Raw genomic sequence first — 21,278 nt, forward strand, 5'->3', positions numbered from 1 at the left:
CATATAAATGAGAGTCATAGACTGTCCAGGGGATTCCTGGAGATGGATGCAGGTTGCAGGACTCTAGGACTTGAGATGAATTCAAGTGTTTGAGATCTGTCAGGTTTTACACATGGCACGTGCTTGGCTGGAGGCACGTGACTGAGTCTCTCCCTGTGTAAAAGTGGTTGAAATGCGCACATATGGATGCACTTGGCACTGCATTTGGGTATTTTTAAATGGTTTCTCCTGGCTTGGTGTTAGTATTTTGGCTTTAGTGCCCTCTCTTTAGAATACATTGCCTGAATGTTGATCTCTGAGATCCAGCAGTCAGCTTTTGAGGTCAACTGAGTGACCATACAGTACAGTCCTGTGCCCACCGCTACCCACGGAAGAGGTTCAAAACAAACGATCCAGCTTCTTGAGGATAGAAACCATGCTGTAGCTTATATTTTGTAGCACAATACGAGGAATATAGTAGATGTTCATAAAATACCTGTGTACTATGTTTCCATTCCTCATGCCTCCATTTGGAAAACAGGATTAGCTTTGTAATATTGAGTGATCTAGATATTGATCACACTATAATTTCAGAGTTATGAGTGCACGATGGGATAGATGGGATGCCTAATAATGTAATGGCTTTTCTAAGTGCTTTGAGAACTCATCACAATGTCAGGTTTGTTGATTAAAAATTAGCAAGTGGAATCTAGAGTTATTAGCATTTCCCAAATCGGTCTCACTGAATACAGTTCCTTCTGGGTGCTGTTCAAATAAAGGATCTTGTGGTTAAATAAGTTAGGGAAACTGCAAAAAATATTTATTTTACTAGATTGATGATGGATATGAGCATTTTAAGCAGAAATCCTATAGGATAGGGTTCTGTGGACATTAGTGTAGGTTGGACATCCTAAAATTTTACCCTGGAACTTTGTTTTGCAATACATTTTACTTTTCTCTGACCCGATTTGGAAAATTCTTATTATTATTTATTGTCACGCTGTCAGTCACGGATGGATAGATGAATTGGAGGATGTGTGTGTGTCTTAATTGGATGTAGAATTAAAATCCTCTTGAGATACAATTATAGCACAAACGTGTCCACCTTTTGCTACCTGTGCAAGGGAGATAATCCCCAGATATCGCTTATTATTTCTTATTTACTTTTCTTTATAGCAACACTACTAGTAACTTAGAAGTTAAAAAATTCTATTTCCTTTCTTGAACCCTGAAGGTGTGATAAAGGAAGAAGACAGGCATAAGGTGGCAGCCAGATGGGGAAGTTGAGACAAAGACTCCCAGCAGCTTACAGGTTACCGTTGTATTTCCTGAATTGTGGGCGATTAGTCTTGCTTTCCTTTAGGTTTAAATCTTGAAATTGTTGTGGCCTTCATTATAGAAATAACAGAGTTTTGTTTTAAGGACAAATTCAGGTGTAGGCTTCACATATTACGCTTCCTGTTGATAAACCTCAGCATGTGATCAAGTGGTTTTCCTGTGATGTGCGGGATCTCTTACTCATTCCCTGGCAAGATGCCTGTGAAAAGCATTTGCTTATCGTTGGGGTTCTGCTGGGCAGGGTGAGAAGACGGTGTCTCCGCCACTTCGGATATTTAGTTGTGGCTGTGGGCACTGCTTGCCCAACCTCTCACTTTGTGGCTGAGGGGTGGGGACTCAGCGTGAGAGGACCAGTCTCCTTCCACTGTGCGGGATTGTTCATCCTGAGCCTCTTCCTGCTCCCTGCCTTCTGGAAAGAGTGAGCTTATCCAAGAACTGGGATTGCCCCTGCACTTCGCAGCCTGCATCGGGCATGCTCTCAGGAGTCTGCTTCTGTCTGGGGGAAACTTAAATCCTACTCATTTCTTTTCAGGTAAGAGAGCATACTGAAAAATGGTTTTATGAGCGGAAGTGAAGACTTACAAGGGGAAGTCGTTTTGATAAGTTTATCTATTTAATAACCTATAGTAGAGCAATTACAGTTTTATTTTTGTGGTGCCTGAAGGGGTAGTGATAAAAAAGAAAATATTTCTCTGTCTTTAAATGTCCTTGATCACTCAAACTTTGCGTGAAGATTGTCTTTAGATTTTTTAAGTGAGAAACCTAAGACAAAATTAAGCAAGGAGATATATTAAACACTATCATTTTGTGTGGTAATTCTGACATTAGTTAGATTCAGATTTATTTTAATGTGTCTGTTTATAAAATTTTCCTAAACCTAATTGTAAATCATATAGATTTTTCAATATGGTATTTACCAGTATGATTTGATTGATAGGATTTTTGTCTATATGTCATTTAGGATTTCCATATTTTAAAAAATAACCATATATGTGGGGACAGAGGGCATATGAGAAATCTGTACCTTCCACACAATTTTGTTGTGAACTTAAATCTACTCTAAAAAAATTCTATTAAAAAACCAATCTCTTGAAAATATTTTCAGTGAATACTTAAATGTGATGCAGTTCAGCACAGAGTGTTAAGTACTTTTTTCTTTCATGCATGAAATATTACAAAACCAATTCAGATTTTTGTTTTTCATAATTAGTAAGAAAAGTATGGGACATATCTCAATATTTTATGTTTTGACTGCTACTTTTTGGGTTCAACTCTGTTAAAACAGGCAAAGTGATTATTTTAAAAAGTCTCTTTTCCTAAGTAAGTGAGAATGAAAATATACCTTATGCTTACTGTCTTGGAAATGTTACATATTCATTGTGTTAGAGAGTTAATTAGACATTATGTAGAATTTCTTCCTGAAATAAGAGAGAAGAAATTAATAATATAGAAAGTTAGTGTATTTAGTAATGATATTTTAAAAAATCTTTTTCATGTAATTGCACATATTCATAGATATATATGTGATGCTGCAGTGTGGAAGTTGCAGTCAGCACAGAATCACTGGCTTTGGGTGGCTCTAGAAAAATATTTCAAATTTGTATACTTTGTTTTGCCAGGAATATCTTCGTATCTTTAAACACTTATGTAGTTATGAAAGTAAAGGTAAAACCTTTGTTTTTGTGTGAACCATGACTAGCTATAGCTATTTGAGCATAAAACAGTCTTTATTATAATGACAAACAAACAAACATGATCTTTAGAATGAGCTTATTTTAGACAGATGTATACCTGAATAAAATTCAGCATGCTGTGGCACTTTTAAGGGGGAGTGAAGGACTTCCCTAGCTCTGTCTCACAGCTGAAACAAGGACAGTGGCCCCAGAGCTATTTGGATAGTTACCTATGGGAGGAAAAAAATGTATATGCTTTCTACATTAAAGAGCAATTATATACAAAGCGATCAACTCTCCAAAAGTATACAGAATATTTTTAGACACCTTGGAGAATACGAAACTTTCCAAAATGCTCAAAAGCAGGGCCAGCCGTGCTTTATTTTCGTAGCCTTTCCAGGACTTCAGGGCCCGAGGCAGGTCTCTGCCACAGGTGGAGGCTGGGGCTGAAGCAACGCACAGAGGGAGCAGTTGTCAGGGGAAGGGACTGACAGAGGATCAGGTGTCCAAGGCTCACGGTTACTCACCTACTTACCTACCTGTCCCCTGTGTGTGAGGTCAAGGCTACTCTTGAGAAGACAGGTTATTGAAGGTCAGTCTGCAGACTTGTTGTAAGATCAGTCCACTGCTTCTCACACATTCATGTGTGTGTAAGACACTTGTGATATGGTAAACGGCAAATTGTAACACAGCAGGAGTGGGATGAGGCCTGACATTCTGTATTTTTCACAAGCTCCTAACTGTTGGTTCAGGGACCAGCGAGGAGCAATAGAGGCTGTTACTTTTAACTTAATGGACGTTGTCTAGCCAATACCAAGCAATCAGTTTGCGAAGCAAATGGCTGAGATTTGATTGGGGTGAACTCACTAGCTATAGACACTGGCACCTTCAGAGATGATGTAACTGGTGAGGTGTGACCTGCTATTTTCTCTGGAATGAACATGTGGTATTGTAACCTCTGATGAGTTTCCATTGCTGCCCTTTTCCAGGACTCATCATCACTGGGGGCCCTGCCCCTTGCCTCTCAGTATGTTTCTTTGTGCGTTGCCACAAATACCAAGGCCTCATCCACTCCTCGCCTCTGCGGGCACTTCCTACCCATCAGGGATCTTTTCTGTGTCTTGGCTTTGATTTGTGTCTTGCACCTGAGTGTTCTAACAGCATTTTCTGCCCAACCTGGCTTGCAGGTGCCCCACTTAAGTTCACTGTGGATTTAAATATAGACATTTTATCTGTGGGGAGCTACTTTTTTCCCCTCTCAACACACAGTTTTCCAATGTAATCAACCCGTTTTAGGCAGTTGGGATTTTTTTTTTTTTAAAAGACCCTCCCTGTCTCAGCTTGTTAGATATGTACTTTGAGTTTTTAACTCAAATGTTCTGCCAGAGTCCCAGATACCGTGTGAACTCTTACAGAGAAGAAAGTGGGCAGTGAGACAGTGGTGTGATATGCTGAACTCTTCAGGAATTCCTTTCCCATTATGTTTTCTTCTACAACTTTTCTTAATGAAAATTTCTCATATATGGTAATTTGAGAGTATTACAGAGAACAACTCTATATTCATTTCCTGGATATTACACCATTAGTATTTTACTTCATCACGTATCTGTCCATCTACCTATCCCTTTGCCCATCTCTCACCATCTTATTTTGATGCATTTTAAAATAAATTGCAGGCATCAGTTTGTATATTTCAGCATGTTATTGTTGTTGTTATTATTATTCCTCACCTCAGGATATGTTTATTGATTTTAGTGAGAGAGGAAGGGAGAGAGAAAAAGAGAAATATCGATGTGAGAGAGAAACATCAATCAGTTGCCTTCCGTACATGCCCTGACTGGGGATCAAACTTGCAACCTTTTGGTGTACAGGATGACGCTCCAACCAGCTGAGCCACTTTTAAACCCTGGCCAGGGCTTAGCATGCTATTTTAATGAGTATGCTGCAACCCACACAGTTGCTTCAACAGTTACTTACTCATAGACGTAGTTTGCTTTTCCAGTGAATACTGAATTATAAGCAATGGATTTATTCAGCTCTGTTCAGTGAGGAAAATCCATGTAGTATAACTCAGAGTTAGAGAGATTATATGGTATGTGCTCAGGAACTTCTTTTACAGTCTTTCTCCAGATACACATGGAAATTTTATAGTGATTTTTAAAGGTACATCATTTAATAGAAAGTTCAATATTGGTTGACAGTTTTTTATATGAAATTTATATGCAGTGAAATGCACACATTCTTAATTGTACATAAGTTGAGCTTAGACAAATGGAGGCACCTGTGTAAATAAATCCCTGACAAGATACAGAACAACACTATCCCTTGAGAAGGTGCCCTCATGCTCCTTCCCAGCCCTTAGATTCTTTTGTGAGTCTCCTCAAAAGAGGACTCATGACCACAAATAAGTGCTTTGTGATCAGTTTATTTTTCCAAGCTATGCTTTGGTCAGTTTTATTTCATGCAAGTTACTTTCATCGATGGGACTACATATTGTACAACACTTCCTAACAAGCTAACATTTAGTTTGGGCTGACTCATGGTCTTCTTATTTCTAACAAAATAAAAATTTTTCAACACAGTCATTTAGACTATCTGGTTTTTACCTGGCACAGATTACTTGCTAATGTCTTGGTTAATTCTTCAACATTTTACAAGATGGTGAGATCATATAAATAAAGATGCAGAGACCTGGGGGTAATCATGTTTTAAGAAGTTGTTTGGGATGATGCACCTGGCTTCTCTGGAGAGAGAGAGGAAAAAAAACGCCACTCAGGCCAGGTGTTTCCTGTGAAGATGTTATTTGAGGATGTATTCACCTCATAATTTAGCCTGAAAATGTATATAGTTCATTCCGCTTCTTCAGGAACAGAAAGCTCCGTCCCTGTGATAATCTTAATTCCTGGCATTCCCTGTTCGTATCAGCGTGATCTGCAAGTACTTCACAGAGGACTGGATGGACTTGGATTAGTCCCAATGCAGACACGCAGCGCTGAGTAACACCTCCGCTCTCCAGACGGCCACTTGCTTGAAATGCCAGGCTCTCACAATGACCTGTAATAGGAAGTAAAAATGTCCAACCATGCCGTTGGTCACAAAGAAGCAGTTTTTAAATATCTAGCAAGAAAGTATCATAGCAGAAAAGGTCTGGTCAAAATGAACTGAGTTCATAAAGTTGTTCAGGGACTAGAAAGTGCACATCCTTTGAAAGTGCCATAAAACTTCCATTTTTTACGTGCTCATTTTCACTAGTCACTTTAACACACTTTAAAGGAAACTGAGATTTATTTTCTGAAAAGCCACACAGCTCCTTCATCTGTTATTTACATATAGATGTAGTTTGCTTTTCCAGTGAATACTGAATTATAAGCAATGGGTTTATTCAGCTCTGTTCAGTGAGAAAAATCCATATGGTATAACTCAGAATTAGTGAGATTACAGGTAGGTGCTTGGGAGCTTCTTTAACAGTCTTACTCCAAATGCTACATGGAAATTTTACAGTGATTTTTAAAGGTATGTCATTTAGTAGAGAGTTCATATCTCCTTGCTCATAAAAGAAGGTAAGGAATATCTAGCAACTTTTAAAAGCATACTGCGTGATCCTTAGAACCAGAATTTCAAACCAAAGACTGGCCAACAAGATATATAGTTAACTGCCTATAGGTTAGGAAAAAAAAAATCCTACATACATATTTACTCTCTTACTTCCAAGCTACTTATAGATGCTTTTCTCAGAGAGGAAAGGTCAGAGTGGGTTTTGCTAACACATGCTGAAGTTAGTTCTGATAATATAACTCAGAAAACCATGTCTTAAGAAAAATAAATTCAGGTTATAAATAAGCAGCTTCCCACTGGATTACAATAGTATGAGAACTGTACTTATTTAATTATTTCATCTTCTGATGTAGAATTGTGTAACATAAATTAGAGAATTATGGAAAATTGTAACTATTTCTCCCTCTTAAAATTTTAGGCCCCAGTGAAATAGAAATATCAATTATCCCATAATGTGCAGAGTGCTTGCATTTGTTGTAAGGGGATCTTATAACAAAGGGCTACCATTTATGCAGGTTTTATTATTTTTCAGCTTCAATTAAAAATTTAAGATTCTAGGGCAGGACAGGAGTCACCAAGCCATTTCTAGTTGGAATATCTAACCCTTTCTCTTACCTTTCCTTGAAAGTTCAGCATAAAACCCAAACATCCTGAAGCTTTCCTGGCAGCTGTTTAAATCTCTGCTCATCTCTCCTTTTCTTGCATACATATTGCATTGACTTGTAAACATTTTACATTGTTCTTCAGTGCTGATAACAAATGATAATTACTCTCTAATTATTTTGTATATTGGCCTCACCTACCCAGTGATATTATAAATTACTCTGTGCAAATCCAATCATATACTTTGGCATTTCCTACCTTTTCTTAGTGCTTTTGGTGAGCCTTCACTCAGTAAATGTTGTCTGCTGATTGCCTGAATATTATGAGAGGCCACTTGTCTCTGTAAATGTTATTAACTTTATTTTCCCCTTCTATCAACTTGCCCTAAGAATAGAATTAATAGAAGGATTACTTAAAGGCAAATGAACTTAGAGTTATGCTTCCTTTTCCCTTTATTTTTAAAAGTCATTACATCTATCTGGCCATGTTTCAGTAATAGTCTTAACTTTTAACACTTTAATAATTCCTTTATTCTGTGAAGAACAAATTGGTTTTTTTTTAAATAATTTCATTTTCTGGAATGACCCTAACGCATGTTGACCCCATTGATTATCTAGAATGTAAGAAAAAGCTAACACTCTGAAGTTCAGCTTCTGAATGACTTAGGAACAGAAAATGGACCACACGTTGCTTTCTGTGCATCAGGGCCATAAATATGGGAGGTCTGTCAACGGCCGAGCTACTTGCCTCTGCTAGCGGTGATGTGGTCTGTGGTCTGGAGGGAAGCACTGCGCCATGAAAGTCTGTCTCATTGGTTTATCCATCCTTTGTCCTTACTCTTAGCCACATCACATGATTGGACCTGTCCAATAAAGAAAAGAAAGAGCAACCATGTCGTAGTCATGCCTTGTCCCGCACACAGTGCTACTAGTTGCTCATTTTATGCGAACAGATTTTCTGCATCTCCTAACAAACTGGGATATCCAGCGAAACCCAGATCCTTGCTGTGCCCGTTAGAGGAGGCACGTGCTCCCAGTTCAACTCAGCATCCCCCAAATGCCTATATTTGTTTCCTCTTGCTGGGATAACAAATCGCCATAAACTTAGTGGCTTAAACCCACACAAATCGACTGTCTTACAGTTCTGGAAGTTAGAAATAAGTCTGCATGGCTGGGTTTTTTTGGAGACTCTAAGGGGACTCTGTTCTTTGCCTTGTCCAGCTTCTGGATGCTGCCCAAATTCTGTAGCTCAAGACTGTGTCACTCTGATCTCTATTTCCATGGTCATATCTCCTTTGATTCCACTGCGTCCCTCTTTCATTTTATAAGAACCCTTGTGATTACATTGGGCCCATCCATCCGTCCATCTCCAGATCCTTAACTTAATCATGTCACCCACGTCCTTTTTGCCATGTAAGGTAACATATCGCAGGTTCCAGCGATTGGGAAGTAGATGTCTTTGGGGAGCATTTTTCTTCCTATCACACCCCTAATCTACCATCCTTCCCCCTTCATGCTCTAACCTCTAAAGTGCTGGACAATTATAATTGATTTCCATTAACCTAGAGTTGGATTTTATTCAACAAATAAGATGGGAATATATTTTATAATTTTTAAAATTTTATTTTTAATTATAGTTTACATTTAACATTATATTAGTTTCAGTTTCAGGTGTACAATAAGAATGGGAATATTTTAAAAATTGATCCTTTCCCTCCCTTCTCTTCACATATTACTATATCTTGTTTTCTGAATGTTATATTAAATAATTTTAAAAAAATAAACAGCCCTTATCTTTTAGGTTGGCTTTACTTCTGGGTTTTTTTTTCTTGTCATTTTATCTTATATTATTTTATATTTTAGTCCTTTTTGCACTGTGGTTTTCTTTTCATCTGTAGAATAAGCTTCCTACTCATTAAATTATGTCTTCTCTCCTTGGTGCTTTGACTATGAATCTCTCAAACCCAAGGTCTTTTCCCCTGGGGAGTTTCTGATACTATTGTGATTTGTGTTTTTCTTCTTTGTTTCTCTACCTATTCATGTAATTTCTTTTTTTTCACCCTCTTATACTTACCTCACAATTCTCTTATCTTTGTCTTTTTCATCTAACAGTGGAAAATTCTGTATGTTTTGAACTTGTGGCACCATCATTTATTAGCAGAACATGGTGTAATATCCACTTTTACTGAAAAGAGAGTGGCAAAATTAATGTCAGAATTGTAAAAGCTAGTTAGTTATTTTAGAATTGAGAAACGCTCATCTATACACAAAGGTATCTGAAACAAATGATTTGTCCAGCTTTTTGAAGAATTATGAACTTCTTTCTTTTGACCTTATTGTTGCTAATGCTGATAATGTAGCTAGTGAAATAAATTAATTAGACTCTATTCTATTTAATTAATGGGAAAGGCTGTTTCATAACTTTATAAGGGCATTGCTCTATAAGATCAGGGTATACAGCAGTGCTTCCCAAAGTGTGGCCCACAGACTAGTAAATCAGTAGTATCACCTGGGAATTTACTAGAAATGTAAATTACCAGCCCCCACTTCAGACCTAGTGGATCAGAAAATCTTGAGGTACACCCCAGAAATTTATGTTCTAACAAGCTTTCCAGGAGATTCTGATGGACAATCAAGTTTAAGAACCATTGGTATATTGTCCCACAAAGGGTCTGAGGAGAAGGATTAACTCTTGTTGGTCTCATTTATAGATCAATTGATGCATTAAGGATGTTACTTCTAATAAACTATGTTCATTTACTATTTTCAATTCTAATAAACTGTCTCCAGTCTCCTTATCTTACCTCAGAAGTGGCCATTGGTGGATTGGCCTCAGGAAGAAATAGTTCTTAGTTGAAGTGTCTACCCATAGGGCTTAAAGCTCAGGTTGTACCAAACTCAATGGAAATCTCTCTTGGAACTCACCAACTTTTTCCCATCATGGATAGTCCTACTTCCCAGCTATAAAATTATGTAAGTTTCACTGAGTGCTAATGTTTCAGTTCACTGAAATTTTTAAAACAAACCACTGACTCACTCCATATGAAAGAGAAAATCCTATTTCCTCCCCTTCTTTTCCCCTGTGAAGTCATTAAAGTACATTTCATATCTACCACATAAGCTTGTATCCATGGCAAATCAGATCATCTCTAAACATTGTCTCCAAATTTGGTGAAAAGTCCATTGGGCCACTTAAAAATGTTAATTTTATTCAACTATAACTTACATGAAATAATACACATTCATTATTGGTGTTCATTTTACATCTCAATGAGTGTTGAAACAAGTGTGTACACCAATGTCACCATTACCACAACTGTGAAATAAAACCTTTCTGTTGCCCTGAAAAGCTTGTTTGAATTCCTTTATAATACATCCCTTCCTACCCCTTGGCCCAGGCAACCACTAGTCAGCTCTGTCTCTGTAGATTCTTTTTTTGCTTTTTCTGGGATCTGTTACAAAAGGAATTATGTATTCTTTTTGCCTAACTTTTGTCTTTCAGCATAATGTGTTTGAGATTCCTTCATGTTGTCATGTGTATAAGTAGTTTTTAAAAGATTCCTGAGTGTATGGATATATCATAGTTTATTTACCTGTTGAGAGACATGCATATTTTTCCAGTTTCAGACTATTAAAGTTGCTATGAACAGTCACGTGCAAGTCCTTGTGTGGACATGTTGTTATTTCTCTTGATTAAACATCTAAGAATGGGATGGCTGGGTCATATGCATATTTGGCTGCATTAGAAATTACCAGATTGGTTTCTAAAATGGTTTTACTATTTTACTTTCACACCAGCAATGCCTGAGAGTTTGTACTGGGCCATTTTTACATGTCATGATGTGAGACAAATAAAAATGTAATTTTATATTGATATTTAATACATAAATATTAACATTATACACCCATATAAGTGTACACATGCACACAGAGAAATGTGGATGTGTTTCTATATGTCATGGAGAAGCACAGCACTAATTTTGCTAGTAAAATATAAGATTTTATACATAATATAGAATTGTAACCCATGAGCTCTGCCAGAATACCTAACATTACATATAAGTGATTGATTTTGGTGTTTTTCTTTAGTATTTGTTTATTCTTACCATTTAATGACTATTACTAACAGTTAAGTGGCCAACTTTTAAGAATAAATATAGAAACCCTAACTTGAGAAAGTTGTTTTTAATTTTTTCCCCTCTGACTTGCGGTAAAGGAAACGATCATGTGATTTTGGTGTTAGGTCTCTTTGGTATAGACTGAGTCCTCTGGTATCAGACCTGCAAAGTATAAGAACCTCTGAGATGAACAGTGGCAGAGGAGGGTACAGTTGAAAGAAAGGAAGAAGGATCCTGTTGGGAGCAAGAGAAATGGACTGGTGATGAGGGAAGAGAGATTCTCAAGAAGGGCTGGTCAGGGCTCAAGGATCCACTGAGGATGGAACCAATGGATGTGACTGCTGTGGAGACAGGGAGACAGGTCTTGCACACGTGTCATCATGACAACAAGCAAGTGGCCAAATATATCCAGGAGGAGTAAAAGCAACAAGCTACAAAGGAACAGAGTGATTCATTCTGTACCTGGAATGGGGAGAGAAAATGAGGAGAAGCTTCAGAAAGAGCAGTTAGTAGAAGGGCAGGAGAGCAGAGTAACAGAAAGAACTTCATGTTCATATATGAGATGCTGGAGTTGTTAAAACATGCTCCTGGGGTGTGGGAATAACATATATGGTTGGGTAGTTTGTTATACAGAATTGTATCCAAAAGATATGATGACTACTTAAACTGCTGTTCTTATTTTATTTCAAACAGCAAGCAGAGTCCCTGGGATTGGATTGAGCCAGGGGCAAGGTGCTGGTATAAATTTCAGTGACTCATCTCTTGTGTCTAAAATAGCAGCAGGCTAGGGAGCATTTGAGATCTTGCTCCCTGGCATATGTTGTCAGTTTTGCTCAAATAAACTTTTATTTAAAAAAAAAAAAAGCAGGCTGGGGTCAAAGTGCAGTAAAGGAAGGAATTCTACTTGACCCATGTTCTTCTTGAAAGCAAACTTAGAACCAGTATATGTAATTCAGCTTTCTCAAGCTGGTGTAGATAAGGATGAAGAGGGATAAGGGTGGGAAATGCAACCTGAGCCTGCATCTAATCATGAAAGGCATTGTGTTTTATGCAAAGAAGTTTTTATTTTATCCTACAGGTCAGCCATTTTCAATATGGCTTTAGGCGTGCCTTGGGCATAAATGAAGATATTCTAATGAGGTACATGAATAGGCTCAGACAGTCTTAAAAGAATGTTTCCAGGTTTTCAACTTCAATATATGCATATGTACTCCTTCCTAAAATTGATCTGCCCGAGACTATACCTACTCCCCCTTCTCCCTTTGTACAGGAGGAAGGCATTCCTTTCATCATCCCAGAATCTTCATATGACACATTGTCCTATGATGTAAAAACGCTCCAAATGCTTCAGTTTTGTAACAAAATTGAAGACACATTTGGATTATTGGTTGATAGGTAATTAAAAATAATTTTGATGGTGGATCACTGTGTTTGATGGCCTAAAACTCAAAAGGAGTTCAGAGATTTGAGACATGTGGCTAAACTCTTACATGCTAATCTATTTATGTAAGCCAAAAGGATTTATCAATGTAGAAATATATAAAATTGATGCTAAACTTTTCTTTTGTTGGCATTAAAGAATATTCATCGATAGATGAATTTTTTAAAAGACCTGTTCCTGTCTGTGTTATCAAGAGATACATTTTAAAGTTTTATTTTCTATATTTAATAGTTATTGATCAAAATTTTATTATATTTCTGTGGTTTTTCTCAATTGCTTACTAGTAAATGTTATTGTATAACTCAGAAGAAATTATTTCACCTTTAGGGGCTGGATTCAAAGTAAATTAAACCCCAAAATTCTAAATCCTATGTATATTTTTCTGTGTGGAGGGCTGTGTGATTGGTCAATCATACAATACTTTTGATTCATAAAAATATATTCATTAGGATAAAATTTTGCAGAGCAAGTAAAATGGAAATATGAGAAGGGCATGATAAAAAATAAATGTGAAAGAAAAGCTTATTTATTTTTAAATGGATAATTTTGGGTATCAGGTTACTATGGTGTTTAGATTCTTCTGGATATATTTAAGAGTGATATAACAGCTGTTTTACTTAAAATATCAGCCTTTCAACATGCCAGAAATTATATATCTAGCAACTCTTTTGACTATATGATGAAAAAATCAAAAGGTCAAATTCCTTAAAATTGAATTTGGTTACATAATTTTTCTAGATTCTTTTAGAGAGGTATAAGCAGACATTTTTGAGAATTACAGTTGTGGGTTATGGGGTGTCCCTGAAGCATTTTGAATAGGGGAATACCTGATAAGACTGGTGGCTTCGGAAAGGTAGTCTCTTTTCCAGCAGACGATGGATAGAGTGTGGCATGGAGCCTGGAAGCGATGGGACACTAGGAGCGTATAGAGCAGTGAGCAGAATTTTGCAGTCATCATAATGAGCAATCTACCATGTAGGATATTTTTAGCAGAGAGTAACAGAAACTCTCAACTCAGTTTAACTTAGATGACCTAACAATAAATCTCAAGGTGAAGTGATTCCTATGTTGGTTAATTCAATGACTCAATGTATTCATTAAGGACCCTGTGTTCCCCTCATGTTGAAAAATGACTGGCAAAGGGCATACGAGCCACCATGACTAGCTTAGACCATTCAAGACTCATTCCCTGAAACTGGGGCTAGAGCACGCCTTGCCTGAAGTGCATGGCCTCAGAAGGACAGTGTGAATAACTGAAAAAAGTGAGCCTGGTGCCAGAAGAAGGAAAAGAGGTCAAGAATTCTGGGGAGGCCTTGCCCTTGGATGTAGCAGATTGTATAGAAAAAGAGAGGCAGTGCATGACAGAATAGATGGTAAGAGGAGATGGAATTTAGCTTCTGGCTGGGTATGGAGTGTAAGTAGATGGGGTTAATCCTGGCATGTCTCCCAGGTTTCTGACTGGTCAGAGGATTGATTGTGGGGCCATTTAATGACATGAGGGTCAGAAGGATGAGCAGGTATGGTAAGGAGAATAATAGCTTCCTAAAGATGCCCATGTTCTAGTTTCTAGAACCTGTAAATGTTAACCTTCCCTAGTAAAAGTCCCTAGTAAAAGAGAGGTTGCAGATGTGATTAAGACTGAGGACTTTAAGGTGGGTAAGTTATTCTGGATAATCTGGGTGGGACCAATCTAGTCAGTGAGACCTTAGAAGTGGAGAACTTTAACTGACTATTGTCAGAAAGAGAGAACATGGGGGTGGGGAGGGGTTAGGGGAGAGAGAGCTCGGGAGCACATGAGCTGGGAAGTTAGAAGAAATGGCAGGAGAAATCCAAAGCATGAAAGGAACTTGGGACTGACTTAGCATTACTGTTTAGGGTGGAGGAAGGGAGCTATGAGCCAAAAAATGTGAGTAGCCCCTAGAAAGTGGGAATGACCAGGAGAAAGATTTTCCCCTAGACCCTCCAGAAAGAGTCCTGTGGATAACTTGATTTTAGTCTGGCGAGACAACTGTTATATTTCTGACCTATAATACTTTAAGGTCATGAATTTGTCTTGTTTTGAGCCACTAGGTTTGCAGTTTTTGTAATAGGAACAATAGAAAAATAATACAGCAGGTTTGCCCAGGTTTTTCACTGAGGCGGGAGATGAGTTTTTCTTTACTTGATATTGAATTATATGTGTCAAATGTTTGCAGTGTAGAATCATGGGCATTTCAGTCTCTTTGAGTGCATGCTTGCTTTAGAAAATGAGATAAAGTAGTTGTGAAGGAGTAATTTATCTGAGGCTTGCTTGTTTTCAGTTCTCTACATTTCAGGGTCTTCTTTGTCAATGTTAGGGTTGGAATAAAGGATCTCAGGTTCCCTTCAGCTTGAAAATTCTGAAGTTATTTGCCTCAGATAAAAGAAAACATATCACCACCCAATATAGCCTCTTCTCTAGTGATGATGAAGAAAATACAGAGAAGGACATGCAAGAATGATTGGTGAATGTAGGAGTATAGCATTCACTATAAAACAGGAGGGCGGGCTGTGCTCTCGTGCCTTGTATAGGAAGGTGACATTCCTAAGCATTAGACATAACTCAACACATGCCCTGGAATTTCTGTGCAGAAACCCCTCATTTTGTATCAGGGTAAGTGAAATAGAGGGTTCCGAACAAAAGCATGTGTTGTCCTAACAGTCTTGTTGGCCAAATATTCAAAAGCCTCTCTGTATCTTGGCATCACTGTAGACTATTATGTAAAATAATCTCTGGTATTGTTGAAAGCATTCTTCTCCCGAGCACTAGTACTCATTGTTCAAAGATGTAAATCCCAAAAGCAGAAAAGTAGAATTAGCCTCTTTCTTTTTCTATCCTCATCCGAGGGTATGTTTTTTTTTTATTGATTTTTAGAGAGAGAGAGAGAGACAGAGAGAAACATCGATGTGAGAAACATCCATCAGCACCCTCCTCCCCCACCCCATTGCATGTGCCCTGATCAGGGATCAAACCCACAACCTCGGTATGTGCCTTGATCTGGGTTCGAACCTGCAACCTTTTGGGTGTACAGGACGATGCTGCAACCAACTGAGCCAACCACCCTAGATATCATGAAGCTGGTGTTACTATTTGAATTCTGCAAGCTAGGGAGTTTGTTTGGTGTGATCGTGTGGGATTCCTGTAGGGAAGAAAGCCCAACTAAGTCAGCGCTTTGGGCTACCTCTTGCCTAAACTCCATTTAGCATGAGTAGTGCTCCAATTGAAAATTCCCTTCTAGACAGAGCAAAAATTAATTTCTAATATAACTTCTGCCTTTAACACAAAGATGGGCACTCTTGCTAAACAGAAGGGAGGATTGTAAACAGTGCGGCCATGACGGCTCTGCAGACCACTTCAGTGTTCTTAACTGATTCCTTGGCTGAAGATCACATTCATTTCCATACTCACCCAGTCCTCATGCAAGGACTCCAAGTGTAAATTCTACAGGAAAAAAGGCTATAGATTTCCTGAGAGTTACCTGGTTAAGAAGGATTTTGTAATGATTCCACCTGGATCAGCTGTTGCTTGCACACCCTGGAAAACTTTGTTCTCTCAAAATTAAGCATTTGAGCAATAATTGAACAAATGTCCTTGAACTTGTTACTCAGACATGGGCTTGCCAAATGCTAGGGTGAGACTTGTGGAGACGATAAGTCCAGTGTGAATGAGGCAGTTAAGCTGCAGGGCCCATATGTTGTGCCTGATTGTGTTACTGGGGAAAGTCCTCTGGAAATTATGACCTTGACCAAACTTGGAAGAGCTAATCAGGATGTGGTCACTAGAGAGACCAAAATGGTTGCCTTTATCAAGGGCCATCAAAGATCTTTGGCTTCACACGCTGTGTGCAGTTCTTTTGGACTGACATTGTGTTCATGATATTAGTCTTTCCAAGGAACACTGGCACTGATCCACTTACTTTCTGCAAGCAGACTGCCAATGTCATGGGACGTTTGGTATAGGAGACTCAGGGTGATGTTTTCTCTTGCCATATCAATTACTATTCAAGGTGTATCTCAGAGTAAATCTTCATGATGCCCAACAATAAGTGTTTCCTTGAGGACTATTTGGCTATATGATTTCCCCCTACACTTTCCGTGTCTCTGTTCTAGTGATTTCTGGCTACTGTAATTAAGTTACATAGACAGGGTGGCTTAAACATCAAGCATTTATTTCTCACAATTCTGGAGGATGGGAAGTCCAAGACCAAGGTGCCGGCAGATTCAGTCTGATGACGGCCCTTTTCTTGTTTGCAGACAGTCACCTTGCCTGTTTCCTCAAATGGCCTTGGCTTTATGCATGCACATAGAGAGGGACAGAGATCTTGTGTCTCTTCCCTCGCAACAAGGTAGTTTTATTGCTGTAAAACTGCTCCAGCTGAAGAATTCACGAGAATGAGACCCCCAAGGCGATGGGTGTGATGCTGTGGGAAAAAAAACCACAAAACAGAAAAAGGCCCCTCCACCGCTGCTGTTCTTGTGCCTGGACTTAATATTGAATACTTACTCTATCCTTCCTTTCCTCAAAATCATTTCAGAAAGTGAGCCCAAAATCTGAAAGTAATTCACAAGTCCTATTCCTACTAATATTAATTTTACTTTCCTTTCTTTTCTTTGGTTTTGGAAAAAAAACCAAAATTGTTTTGTTTTTATAGGAAAACAAACAAAAAAAACAAAATTCATGGATAGGCACCCTATTCAGATTCTGTGCTTCCCTTTTTTTTTTGTCTAAAAGTGAAGGCTGGAGGGAATTTGCTCCACCATCCATGGGCCTAACCCATGTCTGTGCCTCTGCGGCCTGCAGTTACAACAGAGGTGCACCGTGGTACTTATTGAGCACATCGTGGGGGCTGTACTGGCTTGGCCGAGGTAGAGATTGCGAGGCATGACGTTGGCCTGTCAAGCCCAGCACCAACTATCCAGTGTGTCCAGGATGGAGAGGTTCCTGGGACAGGGGGTTTTCAATCCTCAAAGCAGACTAGTTGGTCACCTGATGCTAAAACCCCAGCCCTTCTGCTGTGACCTGTATGGTGGTTCTTGCTCAGTTGTCTCACCCGAGTCTGTCTGTGATCTGAAGTGTCATCAGGGGGAAGAGTTTGGGGGTACATGGGAAGGAAAAGTAAAAAATATAAAACAAAAAAGTAACGAATTAACAAAACAAAACAAAATCAAACACATAGATACAGACAATAGCATGGTGGTTACCAGAGGGGAAGGAGGAGAGGGGTCGGGCAGACTGAGCAAAGGTAGTCAAATATATTGTAATGGAAAGAAAGTAATTTGGGTGGTGAGCATGCAATAGAGTATACATATATTGAATTATAATGTTGCTTACCTGAAATTTATATAATGTTAATCAATGTTACCTCAATTAAGTATAAACAAACCAACAAAGCTCAGTTCAAAGAGATATAGCAGGAAAAAAAACCACTTAGATTGAGTCAATACACGAGTATAATTGTTCATTTCAATCCTATTTCCAAGTAGGAATGTGTTTCACGGGACCTGAATCTTTTACTCAGTGGAGACTTCACGACCCAACACATCTTTCTTCAGAGGCCAGGGAGTCAAACTGCCCTGCCTCACATCAAAACCAAGAAGAATCCGTGTGTGGCTATTAAATTATTGACAAGAACACAGTTCAAATCCCGTCCTGCCCTTGGAGAATGTTGTCCCAACGCAAGTGGTCCCCCAGGTTTTCTCTACTTTCCAGCCCAAGTGCCTCTCACAGGCCAGTGGGGCGGAGGGCTCTTCCATCCCATGAAAATATGCATTGCTGTTGTTGTGTCAGTCTGCGTGACCTGAGAGGAGAGTAATGGGGTGACCCCGGGTGGGACCGTGGAGGCCATCTCTGACAGTGCGGTGGCAGGAAGCGTTCTCCTTGGCCACGTTTCTCTCTCCGCTTCAGTGAGTGCTGAGGGGGATAAAACAAACCTGATGGAGGCAGTTCTAAAACAAGGTAGAGCAAGGTAGCAGGGGGAAGGAGCTTGATACCCCAGAGGAGGTAGAAATCCTTTCCCATAAGCATAGTAAGAGAGAAGAAAGCTTTGCTAGAAGTTTAAAATTAAGTTTTGGAATAGTACACAGAGACGCCATCAAGCCTGAGATACTTAGATAAGAGTGTTGGTCTAATGTAATTTATAATTATTTTTAAGTTCTCTTGTTTGCAATTGCAATTAGAGAGTGTAATGTTTTAAGTGTTTGTTACTTTTTTTTGGGAAATATAATATACACATGTTTAAAGTTGTATGTGAATTGAATTAGGAAAAATGGAATCTGACTTTCTCGTTCTCGTATGTTACTGAAAAACATTGCCTTAAGTTCAAATTGGACATCCTGATGATTTACTGGAAAGCCTTAGGCTGCACCGCATGAAATAGGTGCTTTTGTTAGTCAAAGTGGTTGAATATTAATAATTTCATATGGTTCATCCTAATATATTTATGCACTTGGTTCTATTTAGATACAATCTGGGAAGTAGATTAATCTGGGAAGCTATTGCTTGGTTGTAACTATAGTAAACTGAGGAATCTGCTTCAACAGGTACTACTCTACCAGCTCTATCATTTTTGCAAGTACAAATATTGTTTTCCTGGGTTTTCTTTTAAAAGAGGCAGAGTTAATTTTAAAAATATAAAGCAACCAGAATGTACTTGATATGGGAACTTTCAAAGAAGGAATAAAATTGAAGGTAGAGGCCATCCTATTCTATGCAGTGACTCCTAAATTCCAGGCATCTTCTGCCATGATTTTGAAGGCAATCCGTGATCAAAGATGGTCAAAACACCCTTTATCTCCTTTTTCAACTTTATTTCAGTTCAGTTTTTTTCCTGTTTCATTCATGTAGGTTGCTTTACTCGACTCAGAATGAGCTTGGGGTGGGGGGGGTGGTGTGTGTGTGTGTGTGTGTGTGTCTGTGTGTGTGTGTGTGTGTGTGTGTGTCTGTGTGTGTGTGTCTGTGTGTGTGTGTGTCTGTGTGTGTGTGCTCTTTACCTTAGATAGCTCTTACTTTAATCTTCTCGGTGACATGTTCCCAGTGTGGTGGAAACCATGTCATTCATGTCACTGAATGTGCTATCTATTGTTGGGAAGCTGTCATTGTTTCTGTAGTTCCAAAAATGATTCAGATCGATAACATTACTATGACCATGGGTTTTCTCTTGTGTTTTAAAATTTAAATTAGTATTAAAAGAAAGCATTTGAAGGTCGTCATCTAGCATCCTGTTTCAAAAAAACCTCCCTGATTTTTATGATTAGGAAGCAACATTTTTATGCAACTAGTTGAGTTTTAAAGAAATAAAACATTGCCACTATGGACTGATTTATGGGCTGTAAAATACTTTTATTTATTGTTGTGTACATATAACACATTACTCTAGGCCCTGCTTTTATTAGAAAAAGCAGTATCTTGACAGCCGCATGTGTTAATTTATGTAATGCTTGCCCTATTGCACACTGTTGGAGTTTTTCTGTTGGAAGAGAACCATAAAGTGAAACTTGCTAACCAGAAACACTTTGCTTCTTTGTGGACAAACTTCCTGGGATGGACTCCTCTATTAAATACCAGGTGCTAAATTGAAACCTTGGTATTTGGTTGATAGCCTTTTAAAAAGATTTTTGGATTTATATTGGAATTCAGCAAGGGCATATTATTTATTCTTGTTCTTAAAATCATCCTTGACGCCTATCTTTTTTTCAGCCCACACACAGTATGTTGGTAAACCCTGTGTGCTCTGCCTTCAGAAAGTACCCTCCTTCTTTTTACCTCTCCACGGCTGCCACCCTGGTCTGAGTCACGTGCTCCTTCGCCCGGATTACTGCTCTCTTTTCTTCCACGCTCTTCCGTTTTGTAGTCTGTTCTCACTCAGCAACCAGAATGACCTGTTAAGCATTACTCAGCGCCTGGCCCTGTCTGCCCAGAATCCTCCAGTGGGTCCTCATCTGACTCCTAGTGCTCGTAGAGCCGAGCCTTGACCATGGCCCCCCAGGCCTGTGTGCTCTGACTCCTTAGGACCTCCACTGCCTCATCTTTACCTCCCTCTGTTCTGCCTCACTGGCCTCCTGGCTGTTCCCTGAACACGCAGGCATGCGGTCATCGGAGTGCCCTTGCTCAGCTCCTTCCTCTCTCAGTAATGCTCTTCCTTCCACTACTGATTTACGTGGCTAATTCCCTCACCTCCTTCAAGTTTTTGCTTAACGAGAAACCTTCCCTTCTTATCAGCCTTACCCTGTTCTCTACTTTTTTCTTCTTTTTTCCATAGCATTTACCACCTTCCAACTTATTATATAATTTAACTGTTTATTGGATTTAGTGTTTATTCTCTCTCCCCTCTCTGGAATTTATGTGTCATGATGGGCAGTGGCTGTTTGCTTACTGATATGTCCCAAGGACCTTGAATAATGCCTGACACAGAGGAGCAACTCAGTAAATACTTGTCAAATAAATGAATGCTCACATAAGGGTGATGGGTGGACCCTCATTGTCAAATTTAATGAATCTTAAGCTGTATCATATGATACTGGTTTTCAACTTCACATTTCACTTATACACTAATGA

The 21,278-nt window shown here is 38.8% G+C and overlaps 1 protein-coding gene across 3 annotated transcripts in view; it reads left to right on the top strand.

Moving 5' to 3' along the window:
• The window catches only part of PLCB4 (phospholipase C beta 4), a 392,492-nt gene that overhangs the window by 92,763 nt on the left and 278,451 nt on the right, over positions 1–21,278 (top strand). Inside the window, exon 1 of one of the 3 annotated variants that reach the window (XM_054574036.1) lies at positions 1,624–1,849. The exons of the other annotated variants lie outside the window; for them this stretch is intronic. The gene's annotated coding sequence lies outside the window, so the exon portion shown is untranslated. Of the gene's footprint in view, positions 1–1,623; positions 1,850–21,278 lie in introns of those variants that run through there. 3 annotated transcript variants of the gene reach the window in all.

This window comes from Pteronotus mesoamericanus, unplaced genomic scaffold (assembly GCF_021234165.1).
Source record: "Pteronotus mesoamericanus isolate MK-2021 breed Mesoamerican mustached bat unplaced genomic scaffold, CSHL_Meso_final contig_25, whole genome shotgun sequence".
NCBI lineage: Eukaryota > Metazoa > Chordata > Mammalia > Chiroptera > Mormoopidae > Pteronotus > Pteronotus mesoamericanus.